The following is a 12,320-nucleotide window of genomic DNA, read 5'->3' as shown; positions in this document are numbered from 1 at the left end:
GCCGTCATGGTGTCGCCACCACTACCACTAAAGATGGCAACGGGTAAAATCTGCGTGGATACGAGGTTTAGGTATCCATATCCGTGAGCTAAAATCCACACCCGCTATCCGTGGGTAGTGCATGCCCGTGTACCTGCTGTAGACATGTGCTCTAATACTCAGGTGGTTCTAGACTTCACTCATATATCATACATGTCAATCATATGCAGGGGCTGCTCGCTCATAAGATTACTCCAAATACCTACGTCTTCAACAGCCTAATGAATGTGAATGCCCATAGCTTGAGCTACAACTTTTCAGTCTACAAGCATATGCAAGTAATGCATCTTCTACCTTATTGTTGATGTTCATAGGTAGGTTGTTTTAGGTTATGCAAATTGATTCGTAGATACAGATGTATAGATTTTGAACATACATATGCTTCATTCTCCAAGTCAAAAATTGATCCATACTACATGACCCATGAGCCTTCAAGCAAATGCACAAGAAGTCAAGAACAGAGCAATACGTGTGTCGACATAGAATTTTGTCCCATGTCGAGGACACACGTAGCAAGCCAGAAGGGTCCGCTCGATGGAGCTAGAGATCCACCAAGCTTCAGCACAAGGGTGGACGATCCTGTGTACTCCTCCCGAGACGTGCCAGTTAATTTGACCCTGCAATTGACAAGGGGAGAAAACTTATCAGTAATTAAGGGCAAAACTTGCCGGTGTTGCCAGACAGTCCCGAATGTGCGGCTCTAAGAGCCGATATGAAAGGAGATCGACTAAATAGTCGATTTCAGCATATTCATGAGAATAAATCGGTTAAAGCTCATTGGGTTGTATAAGAAGAATCGGTTATCATTCAAGATAAATGTCATTATTTGAGCAAATATTAATCAATGGCAATAAGATATCAACAATGATTGGTTTATGCTAAGCCAATGATTGCAAGTAACCGAACTCCTTTATAAAAGAAACAGTTCATCATCATTCAACCATTTAATAGAAATAAATCTAATGAACATATTAGATCTTATCTATCACTATGACCAGTGGGGCATGAGGCAGAATCATGCAGGCCATAGAAACAACAATAGATTCGATGACCCTAACTTATTACTAATATCAGTGGGGCATAAGGCAGAATCATGCAGGCCATAATACAAAAATAAGATCATGGGGCTAACACATCTTTCAACTTATCGCTACTTCAACGATCTCATGATGCGAACTGTTCGTGAAAGCACTCAATATCGGCTAAAACAACTGATTTAGGCATAGCACACAGTTAAAGCCATGCCTTATCAGGAATAGATCTACCAAATAACGATCCCCACTTCACGGTGCTAATAGTGGGGTGTGAGGCAGAATCACACAGGCCGTGATAATGGGCCATAGAACGGTTCTCGCTAGCCAATAAATCTACTCAAGACGCAACATGCTTTAACCGCACGCTATGCACGATCAAGATTGATGTAAAACAGCCAATAAAACGTAACTCATCGTTTAATATGTAGATTAGATCAGTTTCAGACTAACAAATGATGGGCTAAACAAGATCTAGGGTCGATCTAGATCAATCCCAATCGGGCAGAGTGGTATTGCTGTAATTTAGATAAGTAATGAAAGCAATAAGCAATATCGGTAACTTAATGAATCTACCAAAGACTGTCATTCTGAGGTAGAGCCGATAACTTGACCTTGATCTAGTTCATGCAGTGGGGATCGACCGGATTGATGCAGCCATACTTGAACTAGGCAAGAATCGATAACTAACTTATACTAGAGTTGTAGTGGAGGTCGACCGGATCGATGTAGCCGTACGAACAGAGGTATAAGCCATGACGGTATTTACAACAAGTAGTGGAGGTCGATTGGATCGATGCAGCTATAATTGCTAAAGAACTCATCGAGGTCTACTCTAGTCCTACTCCTAAGGGGTGGCCGGATCCAAAAAAGTAAATGACTTGTATATTGGATTGATTGTATATCTTACAATAGTCAGGGTTTGATATTTATACCTAGGACCTGCGCATGACTCCTGTCTATGCATGACTCAACACAATTTTTGACCCCATAGAAAATATTCCTAATTTAAGATAACTTGGACACTAATCTTTCCCTTTTTGTAGAGTCAGACATGCCTCGTCCTGGCGCCGATCATAACCTTTGTCGTTATCCGCTGGTGCTATCTGAAGAAAGCCGATTCTAGTTTTGCATCTAAATCAGTTGGTTCCGATCTGCACGCAATTGATTCCTTGATGACATGATCTTAGGAGCTTTTGAGTCCCTGTGACTCTTCTTCCAAATTTTGGTGTAAACACATGCCCCCAATTTTTGGATAAAAGTAATTTTATTCTAAAATTATCACGTTTATGCCCCCGATAGGTCTGCAGTCACGGGTAAAGAATCTTGATCTAGAGTCTATTGTTTGTCACCACCTATGTCAGCTCATGAGCCCATGCTTCAAAACTTTTGTGAGAGCATCATTACTTCATGGGCACTTGTATCTATCCTTCTAGTCCAGCTATAAAATGTCTATCCAGCCCTGGCGAAAGCACTTCAATAATTCAGCCATGTTTCTCTTCTATATGCCCCCTCGAGTGCTTCTGACTCTACCGGACCCTCCATGGTCTATCCTTTTGCTATGAAGATCTTGAACGATTAGAAGAATTCTTGTGCATAGGGTGATTGTGTCGCCCATTCTAGCATCTTGTTGAGTAAGAGGACCAGCTATTATGGCTGGAAGAAGTCTTGTGATATCACCTGTGTCTTCTAACTATGCTCGCAGAGTTGTTCTAATGTTTGCATAGGCTAAAATGTGTGGACACCTTTCCCTTGTTTGTTCCACCAAATGCCCACTGAAAAAGCCATAGACTTCTTTCCCACAGTTTCCTAGTCACCAAGAAATCAGCTGGGCATCTGTTAGGTGGGTGGCCTTTCTCCTTCTCCTAACACAATTTTATCAATGGGCCGACGTGACTCGGTTCACGATGACCTTCGGCCTTGTGGGGACCCAGACTCCCTTCCATCCAAAGAAGCCTTGGTGAGTCAGTCTCTGGTTAATGTAAGTTCTCCAATGATATTTTGTAACCTGGGGAAGCAATAAGTCTAAATCTATTATTTCTTCATCATCTGTCCCCTGAACTTCCGGAGTGTTGACTCATTTTTGTATCTGATTTCGATTTCACACCTCCAGCAAAACCTATCTCCTCACCTTCCTAGGCTATATATACGGGCCACTGCTGGGGATCAAAAAACAACCCACTTCATTTCAAACCTTTTGCATCCTTAGTATAGTTCATGTTTTTTCGTAGGTTTGAGGTCATGGAGAATAGCAAGAGGTCTACTGAGGAGGCTCTCGATGGATCTGCATCATCGTGCCAGTGCACCCATCGTCAAGAGGGTGCACCTCACGATGGTCCTATTGTTCCAAAGCAGAGGGCTGACTCTGCTCAGCCTTTGGGGTTATCCTCAATACCAATTCATTGCCAGCTCCCTCGCTATCCGAGGAGGCCAAGAGATGACGATAACCTGATCGCTTCCATTGACTAGATCGGTAAGAAACTTGTCGACTGCCTCTCTATTGTGGAATCGGCTCAGGCCATAGTTCAGGGTCGATCACCCCCTAAGGCCAACCCGGTGCGGGAGAGGCTGGCCAAGGCTGAAGCCAGAATCGCTGGTGAGATATTTACCATAATTTTCTATTTCTTCTTAACTTTTGCCTCTAGGATCCTAATCACCTTTTTCTTAAATCCTTTAGATCTATTGGCTCAGCTGGAAAGCCTTCGTTTAGCTGTAGACCATGCGGCGGGATTCGTCAATGCTAGGAGCATCGTTCTAGTGGTTCGCTTGCACGACATCTCAAACCACATTAGAGAAGTCGCTCTTCATGGCGTTCATCATGGTGCTGCCATGGCATTGACTACTGCACAAGTTCACTCCGGCCATGATCTTTGGCTTCTTCCTGTGGAGCTCCAGCCACCGGATACCCTAAAATTATGAGTGCCTGGTCGAGGATTTCTTCAACACCGCCAACTCTGTAGCCCTGACCTTCTAGGCCGATGATATAGTAAACAAAGTGTTTTCTGGTCTGTAGCTTGTAATAAGTGATATTAGGAAACAATTCCCTTATCTCCAATGATTTTCCTTTTATTTCATGCATCACTTTGTCCATGTTTGCCTCGCTCCTGCGGGCGATACACATCGTACCGGCTTTTACCTCTCTGGGTTTATCTTCGCACTAGAAGCGATACCCTTCTGGTGTCAGCTATTAGGGCTTACAGCCTAGCAAATTGATTATTAAGTATTAATCCAAATGTTAGGGTAATATTCATTTAAATATTCCTCATTTGATTGCTCTATCGAATTCCTCTTATCTTCTCAGTGTCTCCAAAATGTAAATATTACCAGGCGCACAACGTTTGATCCAATAAGGTCTCTTCCAATTAGGCGACCATACCGGCTATCTTGCTCTTGGCCATTAATGGTAATCCATCCCCAGCTTTCTCCAGAGTCTTATTGCCATTGACCATCATAAGTACATCCTCGAGAGCATCCCTAGATCAGCCAAAGAAGGCAAACAATAGATCACGGGAGCTGATGCTATTCGGCTACAAATGTCAAGAGCGATCCATGATGTTCCAGACTTGGAATCTGCATGTCAATGCGCATCTTGTGTAGAATCGATCATACTCTCTGTTATTTAATTATGCTTCTTGTTTCGACCAAAGAGCTAATTTGATACAGCTGATCCCAGACTTCTAATCTTAATCCAATTAAGTCTAAAAACATGGCTTTTATTAAGAGAACCCTTTGATTTCCTACCCTCAGTTGCCCAACACCGTATTCCCATCAGCATTAGCAAAGTGGCACCTCGCCTTCCATTAATTGCGGTTGCCTTTTGCGCTCCCCGATACATCCACCTCTTCGCTTCGTGTCTTCAAATACCAGCCGATGGCTTCAGCCTCGAACACATCTCCATTTGTAACTGTTCCTTTGCTCTTCTCCGCCTACCAAAACCTTGTAGCGGTTTTCTTTCTCCCTTCCGTAGATCTAATCATTTTCCATGGCCGGCAAGGACAACTGAGGCAAGCGTGCAGTGGAGGAGATCCTAGAGGAGAACATGCCAATGAACCAGCATCTCCGACGCATGAGGTGAGATTGACATTACCTATTTTATGATGATGAACTGTTCTGACTCACCTATAGGTTTGTTGTGAATGATAGTCTTCGTCCCCTCCCAGGGCCGGTGGGCCCTCTGACTCCTATAATGGTGTGCCGGCCTCATCGTCAGATTCTTCTGATTCCTATAATGGTGACAACGCCCGACGCAACCTTCATGAGTGGAGGATGGCTCAGAATCGTTATTCCAAGGCGACTTGGGAGAACGGCCAACTTGAGATTCGCCTTGGGGTCTCTCATGCCGCCCTTCATGCGGCTAAGGAGGAGGCCAGCGTCGTCCGAGCGTGGCTGGCCGAGTCTGATGCCATGGTGGTGGGTAAGATGAATTCCACGAACGCCTCATTCTGATTTCCATTATCTTTATCTTGATAGCCTTTTTGTTCCTGAGATTGTTAGCCCTGACGGTGCAGTTGGAGTCTCCAACTGGCGGTGAACGTGGCCACGAACACTATTAATGCTCAGGGTTCCCCCATCGCCGCTCATCTCTAAGACATCCCAGCGCGCATTTAGGAGATTGCTCTCCACGATGTTCGTCATGGTGCAGCGGTGGCGTTGACCGTGGCACAAGTCCAAACCGGGTACGAGCTCCATGCCATGGAGACTGGTTTCCAATGGGCGATGGTCCTAAGGAACATGAGGACCTACTCAAAGAATTTGCTATGGCAGCGGAGGCCATAGTAGACATCACATCCGTCCTGGATGTGGTGAACAAGGTCCTTGATTAGATTGTATCTAGGGTAATCCGATGAACAAAGACTCCTATTCTTTTCATAAATGTGTCTCAGTGTAATGCCCTTGTGTATGACTATTTTTGCATTTTCTTTTTGTTCTATAAGCGATACATATCGTATTGGCTTTTATTGTCTTTGAAGATTTTCATTTTTTTGAACTTGAGGCGATACCCTCCTGGTACCGGCTATTAGAGCCGACAACAAATCGGCTATCGAATATTGATCAGATGTTAGGATAACATCCCACAGAACTTTTCATATCAAAGGTCGAACGATTAATCAACCTAGGTCAAGCATCCTATTAAGCGAAATAGAACTTCTTTAAGAAATCCATTAATTCTGAATCACACTTACAATTTGACTCAGCATCCACGTATGTCGGCCTAAACTCATCTCTAGGTCTCAATGCTTATTTTTTCCTTTAATCCAATGGTCAATGTGAAGTCGTGGTTTTTCTACTAAAACAAACTCTCAGAGCCAATCGCTTGCATCGACTGTTGGCTTTCAATGCTGATCTTAATGAAGCCCCTTTCCCATGACTTGCTAGAAAAACATTCAAAGTCTCCTAGTTCCTAAAAGACTAGATCTGATGTTGCGATGCTCACGGACTCATCAGCATGAACCAGTTCGACATCATCCCCATGCCATTAAATCAAACACTAATGCATGGTTGATGGTATATAGTAGTTCGCAAGAATCCAATCATGACCGAGGAGCAAACTATACGACCCTTTTCCATCGATGACGAAGAATGTGGTGAGCAGAGTCTTGCTTCCGATTGTTAGTTTGACGTTTATTGCCCCTCGGGTCTTAGACGTATTACCTCCGAAGTCCTTAAGCATCATGTCAGTCTCCATCAGATCTCCTGGTCCTTTGCCAAGTTTTCAAAAAGTAGTGTAAGGCATAAGATTGGTAGAAGCACCTTCGTCCACCAACATCTTGTTCATCGGCTTACCATCAACAAGACCTTTCATATATAAAGCTTTTAAGTGCCAATGTTTGACTAGTTTGTCAAATATTGCTTGTTGTACAACCGTTAACTTAGCAACTATCTCCTCATACTCCGATTCATCCGAATAAACTTTTTGATCTGCCGGAGCTCTAAATTCCGATGACAACAGAAAAGCCATTTGTATATTAGCCGATGGTTGCTTTCTATCAGCTGTTTGCTTGGTACGCCATACTTGAGATTTACCAGATGCCTGAGTCTGTTCCATCTCTTTATTTCTTAGGCGTTGCACCCTTCTCTTCTGGCTTCTTGTCAAACCTCCTAGGCACCATGGGCCTTCCTGCCAAACATACTTTCTTTCGTCGCCTTCTTCTTCATAATCAACCTAGTTTTGATCAACAACTCTTTTTCCTAGATGATTATGAATACTTCCATTTTTTAAGCGCCGATCCATGTTATTATGATAATATGCATCTTGAGCATGGATAGACCGGCGGCTGGTTTGAGATTGCCTAAACTCCCAATATTGATTGCTGCATTCTGGACAGTCATGTCTAGTAGGCAACTTCAACCCTTCATTCCAGCAATGTCTGAAGAAAGGACAATTCCAATGTGATTCGGCGAAAGGACAATTCCAATGTGATTCGGCTTGTTTCCTTTCATACCTCTCTCTTTCTAGTTGACGCTGGTATTCTTGATCCTTTAACCAACGCTGATAATCCTTTTCCTTCCGCCGCTGCCACTTATTCAATAGAATCTAAGATGTAACACATGGCTTTGTCGTCCCTACTTTCGACGTCTCCCCCTGCTCGTATCGGCTCTTTTGCTCGGCACGACGTCTTCTAATTTCTCTGTACACGTTAGTCGATATTTGCATCTTGGGATCGACCGTTCTAGCTTCTTTTGATTTGGTTGACGTTAGGACCTTGGTCTTTCCTTTGAGTAGCCCATCATCAACCATGTTTTATTCTCCTAGGAAAGGATTATCATCAACTTTCATTTTCCGAGGCATATCAAATTTTAGCCTCCCCTGCTGAATAGCCCTCTGTATATGCTGCCAAAAAATTCTACATTCGTTGGTGGAATGAGAAGTAGCATTACGGAATTTGCAGAACGTCTTATTCTTCAATCGATCAGGGGGCAACATGACATGACCATTGGGCAACTTGATCTGCCCTTTCTCAAGCAAGAAATCAAAGAGCTTATCTGATTTGGTGACATTAAAGTCATAGCTCTCATCGACTCCTCTTCCCCAAGGATTTGGTACCATTACTGTCTTCTTGCTCTAATTCCATTCAGTCGTAGCAACCTCTTCTTCATCATCTTCATAGCTGTCATCGGCTGAGTATGGATCATAAGCTTCAGCTACCGTGGTACTTTTATGAAATCGGGTGTCTTTGCGCATACTCTAGAATTGGCTATTGAGTGCTACCACTCGTTGAGCCAATTGTCTTAGGTTGTCACATTCTTGTCCCAGCAGCTTTTCTTTCCATATAGGCAGCATTCCTTGAATAGCTAAAGCAGTCAGTTGATCATCAGCCAAATTTAAGGAGAAGCACAAGTTTCTGGTTTCTCGGAACCTCTAAAGAAATTCAGTGTCCGATTCATTAGTCTTATGTCTTATAGTTGTCAGATTGGTAATCTTCTTTTCTCTAGTCCTAGTGTAAAAATATGTATAAAACTTCTTCTCTAGGTTAGCCCAATTAGCAATGGAATTGACTAGTAGTGATGAAAACCAAGTAAAGGCTAGCCCTGATAAGGACAAGGACAAGAAAAGAACTCAATGGGCATCCTCAACTGATGCTTCGCCCAACTATGTAAGATACTGACTGACATGTTCTATCGTGCTTGTATTGTCTTGGCCAGTGAACTTAGCGAATTCTAGAAGCCTATAATTTGTGGGAAGAGCGACCAAATTATACCATTCTGGATATGGGCGTTTGTACGAAAAGATTAGCCATTTTGGCTTCAGACCAAACCAATTCTTCATCATCTCGGTCACCCTCAGTAATAATTCATCAGCTTGTGGGTTTAGATTCTTCTACACCTGCTGACCCATCTGTGGATTGAAATCCCGTGTGCCTTGATATCCTAGATTTGGCATCATGTAAAGGGTGTTATAATCTGTGCCATAGTGATACCCTTGTGGAATATTAATCTGTTGGGTCCTTTGCTGGCTTGCTGCTTGAAGTATCTAATTATAAACATAAGGATCTATATCTCTATGGATCCTTTGAATTGACAGTGCTATTTTTTGAGCCAACGATGGTATGTGGCCTGATGTGCTAAAATTGATCACCTGGTTCTAACTTTGTCCCGCCGGCTATTGCACATGCTGTATTGATGGTCTAGGATTATATTATGTTTGATTTGCAGTAGTTCCTTGAGTTTGTTCAGATGAGCCCTGAACTGTCTGGACATCACCACTACCAGCTGGTGCTGCTTCTTGATTGCTGGTACTGACTTAATTAGTCCCTTGGGTCAACAGATCTGGAATGTTGTAATAAGCTAGCCCACCTTGATCAACTGGAAACCCATGAATCGCCTCTCTCATGGCGTTGTGGAATATGTCCACGAAAGCTTCGTTATGGCTTGATATGGCATCACGAACAGATTTATCTACAACTTCCTTAAAGAAACGCCTGTCTCCATCTTCAGTTGTATCTATCTGCCCATGTAGTAGAAGAATCAATTATCATTCAAGATAAATGTCGTTATTTGAGCAAATATTAATCAATGGCAATATGATGTCAACAATGATTGGTTTATGCTAAGCCAATGACTGTAAGTAACCGAACTCTTTTATAAAAGAAACAATTCATCATCATTCAACCATTTAAAAGAAATAAATCTAATGAACATATTAGATCTCATCTATCACTATACCCAGTGGGGCATGAGGCAGAATCATGCAGGCCGTAGAAATAACAATAGACTCGACAGCCCTAACTTATTACTAATATCAGTGGGGCATAAGGCAGAATCATGCAGGCCGTAATACAATAATAAGATCATAGGGCTAACACATCTTTCAACTTATCGCTACTTCAACGATCTCATGATGCGAACTGTTCATGAAAGCACTCGATGTTGACTAAAACAGCCGATTCAGGCATAGCGCACAGTTAAAGTCATGCCTTATCAGGAATAGATCTACCAAATAATGATCCCCACTCCACGGTGCTAACAGCGGGGTGTGAGGCAGAATCACACAGGCCGTGATAACAGGCCATAGAACGGTTCTCGCTAGCCAATAAATCTACTCAAGATGCAATATGCTTTAACCGCACGCTATGCACGATCAAGATTGACGTAAAACAACTGATAAAACGTAACTCGTCGTTTAACATGTAGATTAGATCAGTTTCAGATTAACAAACGATGGGCTAAACAAGATATAGGGCCGATCTAGATCAATCCCAATCGGACAGAGTGATATTATTGTAATTTAGATAAATAATGAAAGTAATAAGCAATATCGGTAACTTAATGAATCTACCAAAGACTGCCATTCTGAGGTAGAGTTGATAACTTGACCTTGATCTAGTTCATGCAGTGGGGGTCAATCGGATCGATGCAGTCATACTTGAACTAGGCAAGAATCGATAACTAACTTATACCAGAGTAGCAGTGGAGGTCGACCGGATCGATGCAGCCATATGAACAGAGGTATAAGCCATGATGGTACTTACAACAAGCAGTGGAGGTCGACCGAATCGATACAGCCATACTTGCTGAAGAACTCGCCGAGATCTACTCTACTCCTACTCCTAAGGGGTGGCCAGAGCCGAAAAAGTAAATGACTTGTATATTAGATTGATTATGTGTCTTACAATAGCTAGGGTTTGATATTTATACCCGGGACCTACGCATGACTCCTGTCTATGCATGACTCATCATAATTTTTGACCCTATAGAAAATATTCCTAATTTAAGATAACTTGGACTCTAATCTTTCCCTTTTTATAGAGTCCAACATGCCTCGTCCTGGCGCTAATCATAGTCTTTGTCGTTATCCGCTGGCGCTATCTGAAAAAAGCTGATTCTAGTTTTGCATCTGAATCGGTTGGTTCCGATCTGCACGCAATTGATTCCTTGATGACATGATCTTAGAAGCTTTGGAGTCCCTATGACTCTTTTTTCAAATTTTGGTGTAAACAACCTGCAGGGGGGGATGGGGTGACGGGCGGAGTTGTGGTCTTGCGGACGACGGATCCGATCCTTCGGCGGCGATCGGCGTGGGAAGGGATGGCGCTGGCGGGCGGCGGCACTAGGGGGAGATGGGGGCAGCGCTGGCGGGTGGCGTCACTGGGGGAAGATGGGGGTGGTGCTGGGGGGAGATGGCCAGCGGCGGGAAGGGGCGGCGCCGCGGCGGCAAGGGACTCGGCCACCACAGGAGTCGGAGTGTCGGACGGGGGAGAGGGAGAAATAAAACCCTATACTCTGAGTATATATACATGGTATTGGGTTGGGGCCACATGTCAGGGATTGGAGCGGGTCTAGCGGGTTTTCAGGTGCAGATATCATTTTTTCACGCCCGTGAGCAAATATCCATTGGGTTTAGGGTCATGCCCACGCCCGTGCCCACGGGCACATACTTAGACCCATATCCGTGCCCATCGGGTTTCATATCTGCGGGTTTGCGGGTATTTTCTACCCGTTGCCAACTTTAACCACTACCAAGGCCACCACCGCCACTGCCAGGGAGCCCGAGAGGGATTGACTGGCCGAGAGCGAGAAGGCGTGGGTGGCAGCGCTGGTCCAGTGGGAGGAGGTGTGCGCCCAGATGCTGGCGGAGGAGGAGAGGCGCATCATGCGCGAGCGCGACCGCCTGCGCGGCGCGGTGGAGGAGGAGTGGCCCGCCCGCCGCCGCCTGTTGATCCCCTTGTGGGCTGACTACTCCTTGGTTGCTCTGGAAGGGTGGGTCGTGGGCGCCGGGTTGGCGATCCTGCTGTTTGGTCGTTGAAGGGGAGGGTCTTGTCAAGGCGGGTGAGATCGATCGGAATGCTAGTTGAGAATTAATCTTGGGGGGTTCATGATCTTTCAGTCTAAGTTTTTTTGTTTCTCCGTATCGGGTTAAGTATGGGCCATGTAGGCCTCTTATCTAGTTATCTTAGTGATTTGGGATGCGCTGCTACCGTCTTTGTTAATCGTTACGAATTGATGAATGATGAGTAACAAAATCGAGCCAAAGTCTGATCCTTTAATTTTTCGCGCACATGAGGTGTTTGGTGAAATGTACGTCTGTTTGGTTCGTGCGTATTTGCCCAAATGCTTGTTGCATGTCAGCGTCCTTCCCCTTGTTCTGTTCGTGCAGCCGAGGCGTTCGGTGAAATGCCTGCTACATGGTCTCTTGTTTCTGCCATGCGCATGATATGTTCGGCGGAATGCCTGTGACTTGTTAGCTTCCTCTACTTGTTTCCTTTATGCATACGAGTTGTTCGATGAAATGCTTCTGGTGTTAAGCTTGCT

The sequence above is a fragment of the Miscanthus floridulus genome, chromosome 19 (assembly GCF_019320115.1).
Source record: "Miscanthus floridulus cultivar M001 chromosome 19, ASM1932011v1, whole genome shotgun sequence".
Taxonomy (NCBI): Eukaryota; Viridiplantae; Streptophyta; class Magnoliopsida; order Poales; family Poaceae; genus Miscanthus; species Miscanthus floridulus.
Note: the sequence above shows the minus strand (reverse complement) of the source record.